We start from the raw sequence: 9,168 nt of genomic DNA on the forward strand, positions 1-9,168 counted from the left end.
TTGCGGAAGGTGCCGACTGACTGCCATGCTGCATACTGCTGTATAAATAACCCACCCACACATGCACAAGCCTGTGTGGGTATGCTTATTATCCCGTAATTGTATAGTGTTTCGCGTATTGCGCTATGAACTTGGAAACACCAGTACCGATGAACTAAAGTGGTTTTGGGCTAACCCGAGGTCGACTCAGCCTCCAATGAGTACCTGGTGCGGTGTGTAAACATCACTACTCAGGAGATAAAGGCGGCCAGGCATGGTGCTGGCCACCCTCCCCATTGTGTACCATGCTGGCTTTCATAGTTGCTCGCTAAAAGCACTTGCCTCAAGAGTCCGTTGAGGTTATAAAGACAACCTTTGTGTTTGTGTTTAATGTTTTAATTGGTAGCGGTGTAATTTTAAATGTAAAATTTTTTCATGGCCGACTTGCACTTTGGCCACTTCCAGACCCAACAAATAAATCTGTTCCTTTTCTTGGTGACGGTGGTGGCTTTGGTGTATATTTATAGAGTGCCTTCTCTCTTGACATAACAAGCACAAGGCAGTGACAGAATGGAATGATTTAGATGGCATGGGTGTACAAAGTTTGAGGAATAAGTGACAGCGATAGACAGTAATGGGATCGGAGAAGAGTAGGGACGAGAAGGAGTGGAGGCTTAAGGGGAGAGAAGAGGTAGAGAATGGGCAATGGAGAAGAGGTGGGGCTTTAAGGGAGGAATGGAGGAAGATTAAGTAGAGGGACCATAAATGAGATTTGGCACAAAGAGGAGGGACAGAGACAGAAAATTGGGAACAAAGAGGACGAGAGAGGACATGGAAGTCCATGGAGAGGTTTAAAGACCAGCGACAGGTATTTTAAAAGACAGCGGTAGTGAATGAGAAGCCATTGGAGTTGAAGGAGGAGAGGCAAAGTGTGAGAATTAAAGGGGAGATTGAAAATAACTCGTGCAGAAGATTTTTTTATTTGGTGGAGGGGAATGAGGGCAGATGCAGGGAATTCAAGAAGAAAATTACATTTGTAATTAGAGGTAGCTCTGTTATATCCACTTCTGTGGGTGACTGTCTAATACATATGTGGTTCATAAAGCAGTGCGCCAACCACAAATAACTCTGTCCGCGTGTGATTTTTTCTCACAATTTAAAGGATTTCAACTGCACGGCAGTGCGTACAGCTGTAGACCCCTAAGTCGTATGCGCTGTGCAACTTTTAGGCCTTGTAAATATTCCCACACACAGATCTTCTTAATGCGATGTTTTTTTCAATTGTAGAGGATTATCATCGTTAAAATGTTTACTCAGGCACGTGTATATGCATAAACACGATTTGATCAAGACTTGTCACACTAGACTTTCGCGACTACAAAGTAGAGAAGTAATGCATGGTGCTGTTTTTGTTTTATTTTAATTACTTAGATTCGCTCGGGGAGGGTTCATGCGGAGTGTTTTTGTATCTGAACGTGTAAACGTGACTTTACCGTAAAAAAAACAAGTATACTATTTTCACTGATACCATTGTGAAATCGATTGTTTCCAGCCTGCATAATTTATATTTGTTGTGATTGGTTTTCTCATCATTTACAGATTTGATTACTGTTACCTTTAGACAACTGTCTATGGGGTCACCATAGTGTAAAGGTCATCTCCATATATGGGGCTGCCAGAGGCATATGGCAAGAGAAAGTATTGATTACCGTCCTGCACTAATGAGTCCTAATTAGACAAAACCGGTCCACAGTTGTCTTTGTCTCACTGCTGCCTGTTGCTGGGACGGCCACGTGTTCTCAACGCTTTGAGTCTGTGGTCTAAACCAGGGGTCGCCAACCCCCGGGCCGCGGACCGGTACCGGTCCGTGGCCTGTTAGGAACCGGGCCGCACAGCAGGAGGCGAGCGGTGGGTGAGCGAGTGAAGCTTCATCTGTATTTACAGCCGCTCCCCATCGCTTGCATTAGCGTCTGAGATCCGCCTCCTGTCAGATCAGCGGCGGCATTAGATTCTCATAGGCGCGCGAACCCTACTGTCAACTGCGCATGCCAGGGATCTAGGTTGCGCGCTCCTTATGAGAAGTCGGAATCCGTAACTTATTATAGTCTGCGCGTGGCCTGCCCATTATTGTATTTACCACTTCCGTCCGCGCCTCTCTCCCGCACTGCGCACTTGTCTCAGTCACAGTTTTGGTATAAATCCCACAAGCTAACCCTCGCCAAAATGAGCAAAAAACAAACGTCGCTGGAGAGTTTCTTTGAAAAGGAGGAAAGGCCCAATGATGACCCCCCCTCCAGTCCGTAAAAAAATGTCTTCCACGAAACCGGTCCCTGGTGCCAAAAAGGTTGGGGACCGCCGGTCTAAACGACAACTTGGTCACAAATTCAGTTTTTCTGAGCTGTTGGTCTAGATAAGTTGGAGAGCGTGGGTGCATGCATGCTGCACACCTATGTATGATTTTTCATCTAATATTACTCCCCGTCCCTTCAAATTCCGTGAATCCTACACGTGGAGGGTGATGGTGGTAACGATGGTGTGGGTGGTGACGTTGGTGACGGTGGTAACGATGCTGAAAGTGGTGACGGTGGTAACAATGGTGTGGGTGGTGATGATAGTGACGGTGGTGACGATGGTGATGGTGGTGACGGTGGTGACAGCGCTGACACTGGGACGCCTGCATGGCGCGACTGCCTCTCAAGGGCAAAGCTGGGCCACGTGGTTTGCGAGGAATGCAATCCCCTTTGCACTTCTAAAGGGCACCCCCAGTGGCAACTTTTTTTTTTGCACAATAAGAAGGCGACTCAGCATTTCACCTGCAAGCGGCTTTGCTCTGCACGTAGGGGTGCTGATTGCTCGATGTAAAATACAATTGAGTAATGTCCGATTATCACGGTTGGCTAAGCACGGTGCAACAGAAGGTCGACATACATACAAGGATCTTATTGCAGCCTCGTAATTTAATAACACACTGATCCACATTCTCGCATTTAGCCACAAACACGCGCAGTTGAGCACACCCACAGCTAGACGATAACGCGTGCTTCTCTCGAGTTATCTGCTGTCATCTGGCTCTCGTGATCGCCGGCCTTGCCTCGCCACAGCTGCTGTGGAGTCGCCTTTGTGCAGAATATAAATTACAACGTAGAAACGCATACAGCCCCTGTCTACTGATCTATTTTATCATCTGTAAAACAAGTAATCCTGATTTGTTTACAGATGTTTTACTAACTAAAAGTCTATCCTCCCAAGAGCGGGTGAGTGAGCGGGTGAATGTGTATGGATGGGTGGGTGAGCAGGTGGGTGGTGAGTGGGTGGGTGGTGAGTGGTTGGGTGGGTGTGTGAGTGAGTGGGTGAGCGAATGGGTGGTTGAGCGGGTGGCAGGTGTGTGAGTGGGTGGGTGAGTGAGCAGGTGAGTGGTTGAGCACTTGGGTTGGTAAGCGGGTATGGTTGGTGGGCGGGTGGGCAGGCGGGTGGGTGAGAGTGTGAGTGAGTGGGTGAGCGGGTGGGTAAGCAGATGGTGAGTGTGTGAGTAGGTGGGTGAGTGAGCGAGTGAGCGGGTGGGTGAGCAGGTGGGTGGATAAGCAGATGGCAGGTGTGTGAGAGGGTGGGTGAGTGAGCGGGTGAGTGGGCGAGTGAGCGGGTGGGTGGGTGAGCGGGTGGGTGGGTGAGCAGTTGGGTAGGTGAGCAGATGGGTTGGTGAGTGGGTGGGTGGTGAGTGTGTGAATGAATGAAGGAATGGGTGGATGGTGAGTGGGTGAGTAGTTGAGAGCGTGGGTGAGCGAGTGAATGGGTGGACGAGTGAGTGGTGAGCAAATCGGCGAGCGAGTTGGTGAGCCAGTGGTGAGTGGGTGAGCGGGTAGGTGGATGAGTGGTGGGTGGGTTAGGGGGTGAGCGGTTAGGTAGTGAGTGGCTGGGTGAGCGAGTGGATGAGCGGCTGGGTGAGCGAGTGGGTGAGCGGGCGGTTGAGTGGGTGGGTGGTGAAGGGGTAGGTGAATGGCTGGGTGGTGAATGGGTAACTGGCTGGTGGGTGAGTGTGAGGGTGAGTGGGTGAGCGGGTGGGCGAGTTGTGAGCGAATGGCAGCGCTGCTCGTGAAGCTGAGTCTCTGTGAGTCTCTGTGTAAGCCTCCGTGTGTCTCCGTGTCTCTGTGCGAGTCTGTGAATCATGAGGTGAGTTTATTTGCGAGTCTTTGCGTGCGTCTCTGTGCGAGTCCCCGAGTCTCCGTGTCTCTCTCAGGACCCCCTGGATGCGTTGAGGCAGCTCTGATCGCGTAACTGTGAATCTCTCAAGGCGGAGTTCTCCAGCGGAGAGTCTCGCGTCTTGTCCTGGACTCGCACCCAGGAGTCTTTCGCCCAAGAGCTCCTGGATCTGCCCCACTGCCAGGACCACTGCGTGCATCTCCACGGCAACCGCCGTAGCAATCGCGGCAACCAACATCACCGCGATGGTCACCATAGAGACCGCCATGATTATAGCAACTTCCATCGCCATAGCAGCAACCACCATCACCACAGTAATCACCGTAGTTACCACCATCACTGTCAGCAACCATAGCGTAGCAACCACAATCAGTCTAGCAACAACCACCATCACCACAGCCACCAATATGGCAACTACAATACAGCAATCACCATCAACATAGTTGCAATCACAGCATAGAAACCACATTCACTCTAGCAGCAAACCACCATCACCACAGCAATCATCGTAGTAACCACCGTCACCAAAGCAACCACCATAACTGGAATCCAATAGGAATGAGTCATTATGTTGACGATGATGTTTTTGTTGCTGCAAGTTGCAAATCAACTTTTTTCTAAACTCAAATGAAGAAACACCATCTCTACCCCCCCCTTTCCTCGCGCTCGGTTGCCTAGCGACGCCGTGTGTGCTGTAAGTACCAATAATAAGTTCATAGTTCATTTATTTGGTATAGCCCTGTGAGCCATTCGGCTCTTGAATCGGGTGCAACCGCAACAAACAAAAAACATGAACAAGAAAACGTCTTAAAGTGATTATGTGACTGTGCAAACAAAAAATACAGGAAAAAAATATCAAAATATTCCTGAAATAGCACCGTACACCAACGCTGTGCGCAAAAATCCCAGTGGGATGCAAGTCAAAATAACAACAACCACAAGACAACTAAGATTAAGGCCATCAGTCAACTCCGTACTACAATAAACAAAAACATGGCCAAAACAAAAAAAAACCTTTTCGAAATCACCAAAATAAAACCCATAAATCCAATGTAACAGTGATCATAGGGACTGTGACCGAATTTTTTACAATAAACTACATAAATTAATTATAACACCAAAATCTAGAGCCATATTTTAGGCCACTGAATAGCAGTGGCAGCTAGGGTTGTACAACTCCTCTAGAGCAGTTTTGAGTGAAGATCTCATAGGTAGTGATTCAAGTTGCAGTTTATTGGCAATAGCATTCCAGACCCTACGGGCATCAATAGCAAAGGCCCTTCAGTTTTAGTATGGCAATAGGGAATGTGAAGCTGGTAAATAAACACCGAGTTGTCTCCAAAGTCCGTGTCTCCGCGATCTCTCTCCCTGCTATACTAAGGTTTTTAAATTTTCCCCCCCTGATTCTGCTGAAGATTTCCTCTTCATACTTCCTCGTCTCCTTGTTCTCGAGTGCCTCTTCTCATTTGCGTTCTGGATGTCCATTTTAGTCGTAGGTTGCATAGTACCAACCACTGAGGCATGGACAGTCCTAAACATGGGATTGGAAACTGCAAAACAGGGAGTGGCTCTTCTTTTGAATAAAACAATGCGGTGTGGGAAGCTGCGAATCTCAAGTAACGGTGGGCTCACCTCCCATTATCGGGAGTCAGGTAATGGTGGCTTGGTCACAGGAAGATGTGCTTGAGAGTCTTCCACTCTGGTGGTGGGTGTCCATCTCGGACCCCATTAAAACCGACAGTGGCCTGGTTTCAGCCAGCTGATGAAAGTTGTAATAAATAATTTCATCATCGCTTGCAGTTGGGGTTGGCATCGTCCCCCTCTCCTACTTATGCCCATCCATCCTGGGTTTAACCAGGCTGGATTGTGAGCTCACATCACGTGAGCTCTTCCAACGGGCAATGCTTGAGTTGACTGGGTCATCTATCCAACATACGCAGCCTCCACATGCTCAAGTAGCTTATGTTGGGGCAGATAGAGGATTATAAACGGACATCACACAGGCTGGAAAAGAGATGGATTGATGCAGTAAATGAGAATGTGGAGCCGAGTGTATTTGCTAAAGACGGCGCTCAAGGGAGAGCTGCATTTTGGGGACATGGGTGTTACGAGATAAGAAATAGGCTGAGCCATTGTCCCAAAGAGCACTTGACTCTAGAGCCTGTATGGCTATTAGGGGTTCTTTGTCTCAGCTTTTTGTGTGGAGGAGAGGGAAAGAGTGCTCTTAGCAGAGAGAGAGAATTTCAAATATGATAATAACAATGTTGTCCATCTATCTGCGATAACATCACTGGCATCCCAAGACTAATTTTTTTAAGCCTGCCCTGGGACGGCTGACTATTTCCATGAAACAGGTGTTTGGCTTTGTGTGGGAGGGAACCGGAGTACCGGGAGAAACTCCACCTTGCACATGAGAGAATAACACTCACAGTTCTGCAACCAGATGGAATTCACAGACCCACTTGCTGTACTGCTAGATAAAGGCCTTCCTATGTATTATCTGTAGTAATGCTTTTTTTTCTAGATTTGAAGCTTTCGTGACTGCAAGGATCCATACTCTTTGGTTCAATTCGGTAAAGTCACGTAGGTAAAAAAGAAAATAACAAAAATCACGACGTTTCGACCACAACACAAGTTGCCTTCATCAGGTGAAGGGACCGAGCTGTCATTAGGACAGCGTTGGAGTGAAAACAGCCAAGCCCAGGTCGCGTCATTTAAGCTGTGTGGAAGCAAAACGCTTGGCCAAGGAATTAGCATAAAAATGAGCATGATGTACGTAGGAGGTGCATGGGCCATGATGGACCAGCAGCGGGGGGGGGGGGGGGGAGTAGAGTGAGTGAGTGGAGTGAGTGGAGTGGAGTGAGTGAGTGGAGTGAGTGAGTGGAGTGAGTGGATGGAGTGAGTGAGTGGATGGAGTGAGTGAGTGGAGTGAGTGAGTGAGTGAGTGGAGTGAGTGAGTGGAGTGAGTGAGTGGAGTGAGTGTTTTAGAACATCTTTCCAATGATTGCTTAATTTGAAACCATCCTCTTGGTTGAAATTGTGTCTGTGTTTGTAAATCTGAATTGCCTCGTGGACAAATCTCTGATAAAAACCCGTGGGTTTGCAGAGAACCTTGGTATCGGAGAAAACTACATCGTGATCACCCACAGCATTGTAACAGTGGTCAGCTACGGCAGAATAATTCGTTCTGCCGTGTTTCAAATCTGATTTGTGCTCGCGAATTCTGTCAGACATGTCGCTTCGTCTCCCCGATATAGCAATCACCACAAGTGCAGCTCAATTTGTAAACCACGGGGTACTGTAAGTCAGGAACGACATCCTTCACGGATGGGATCAGGTCACGGATTTTGTGCACTGTATTGAACCGGACCAGGATCTTGTGTTTGTTTGGAATTTTGGAGATCTTTTTAGTAACGCCTGCTATATATGGTAGAGTGATGGTTTTGACCGGAGTATCAAGTGGTTGTTTCTGTATGGAGGGAGAAACAGCTTGGCGGATGGTATGGTCAGAGTATCCGTTTCTCTTGAGGGCCAGGTGTACATGTTTTAATTCACTGGTCAGGTGGTGTTGGTCCGAAATGCAATGTGCCCTGTGGTATAACGTTTTGATGAGATAATTATTTTGAGCTGGGTGGTGGTGGGAATCAGGTTTCAAGTAGGAATCTGTGTGGGTGGGTTTCCTGTAGACCGAATGCCCCAGTGAGCCATCAGGTCTCCTCTCAAACAGAACATCCAAGAATGGTAGCTTGCCATCTTTCTCCACTTCCATGGTGAATTTGATGGCGGGATGTCTAGAATTGATGTGGTGTAGGAAAAGGTTCAAAGCTGGGAGGCCATGTGGCCAAATGACGAAAGTGTCATCCACATATCTCTTCCACAGGGAAGGTCTGAGGGTGGAAGTCTGGATGGCGTCTGATTCAAATTTCTCCATGAAAACATTGGCTATCACTGGTGATAATGGAGAACCCATGGGGATACCCTCATTTTGTTTGTAGAAGCTGCCATTCCAAGTAAAGTAGGTAGGTATTGGTGAGGCAGTGTCTAATCAGCGCAGGTGTATCGGGGTCTAGTCCATGTTGGACCAAATTTTCAATTATTTCAATGGTATCAGGTACCGGGACCTTGGTGAACAGGGAGACCACATCGAAGCTTGACAAGGATATCGTCAGGGGACAGTACAACGTCTTTGACCATAGAGACCAAATGAGCTGAGTTAAGTACTGCTGAGGTCTTGCCAGTGAAAGGTAGCAAGGTATCTGACAGAAAACATGCTAGCTTATAGGTAGGGGAGTTGATCGTGGATACGATGGGTTGTAGTGGAGTGCCTTCTTTATGAATCTTGGGGAGACCATATAATCTAGGGGGTCTTGCAGCAGAAGGTTTTAAGGAGGGACGTTTAGTTGGTTCGATTAGGGAGGTCGAACTTGTGATGATCTTGTTGGTTTTTATAGTTAGGCTATTAGTAGGGTCATTTTTAATGTTTGAGTAACTTCCATCGTTGAGTAGGTTCTGGATTTTGTTGTTGTACGAATCTTTATCCATAATTACAGTAGCGTTGCCTTTGTCGGCTGAGAGGATGACTATATCACTTCTGGTTTTTAAATTCGCGAGTTCAGAGCGTTCATTTTTGCTTGTGTTGCTAATGGGTTTCTTAGCATTATTCTTAGCTCTTTCGGTAAAGTCACGTTGAAGGGAAACAATAAAGTAATAAAATATATATAAAACAATAAAAAAAATTCTCACGTTTCGACCATAACACAAACGGTCGTCATCAGGGTGTGTCGGTTTGCATAAATTTATTTATTTTTAAACGGTGCATTTATATATTTATAAAAAACGTCAGCGCCACGTGCAGCGATTTGGCAGTTTATTTAGAAGGACTAGTCCATCTATGTTCTGAAAAGAGGAGGGGGGAGACGAAAAATTAATGTATGCTGTCTGAAAGCCACTGTAAGCGTGAACAATCAATTAAGACCTGAAATGGTTTATCAA

Source organism: Petromyzon marinus (assembly GCF_048934315.1).
Source record: "Petromyzon marinus isolate PM22_M1 ecotype Great Lakes invasive population chromosome 84 unlocalized genomic scaffold, UKy_Petmar_22M1.pri1.0 chr84_unloc.4, whole genome shotgun sequence".
Classification (NCBI taxonomy): domain Eukaryota; kingdom Metazoa; phylum Chordata; class Hyperoartia; order Petromyzontiformes; family Petromyzontidae; genus Petromyzon; species Petromyzon marinus.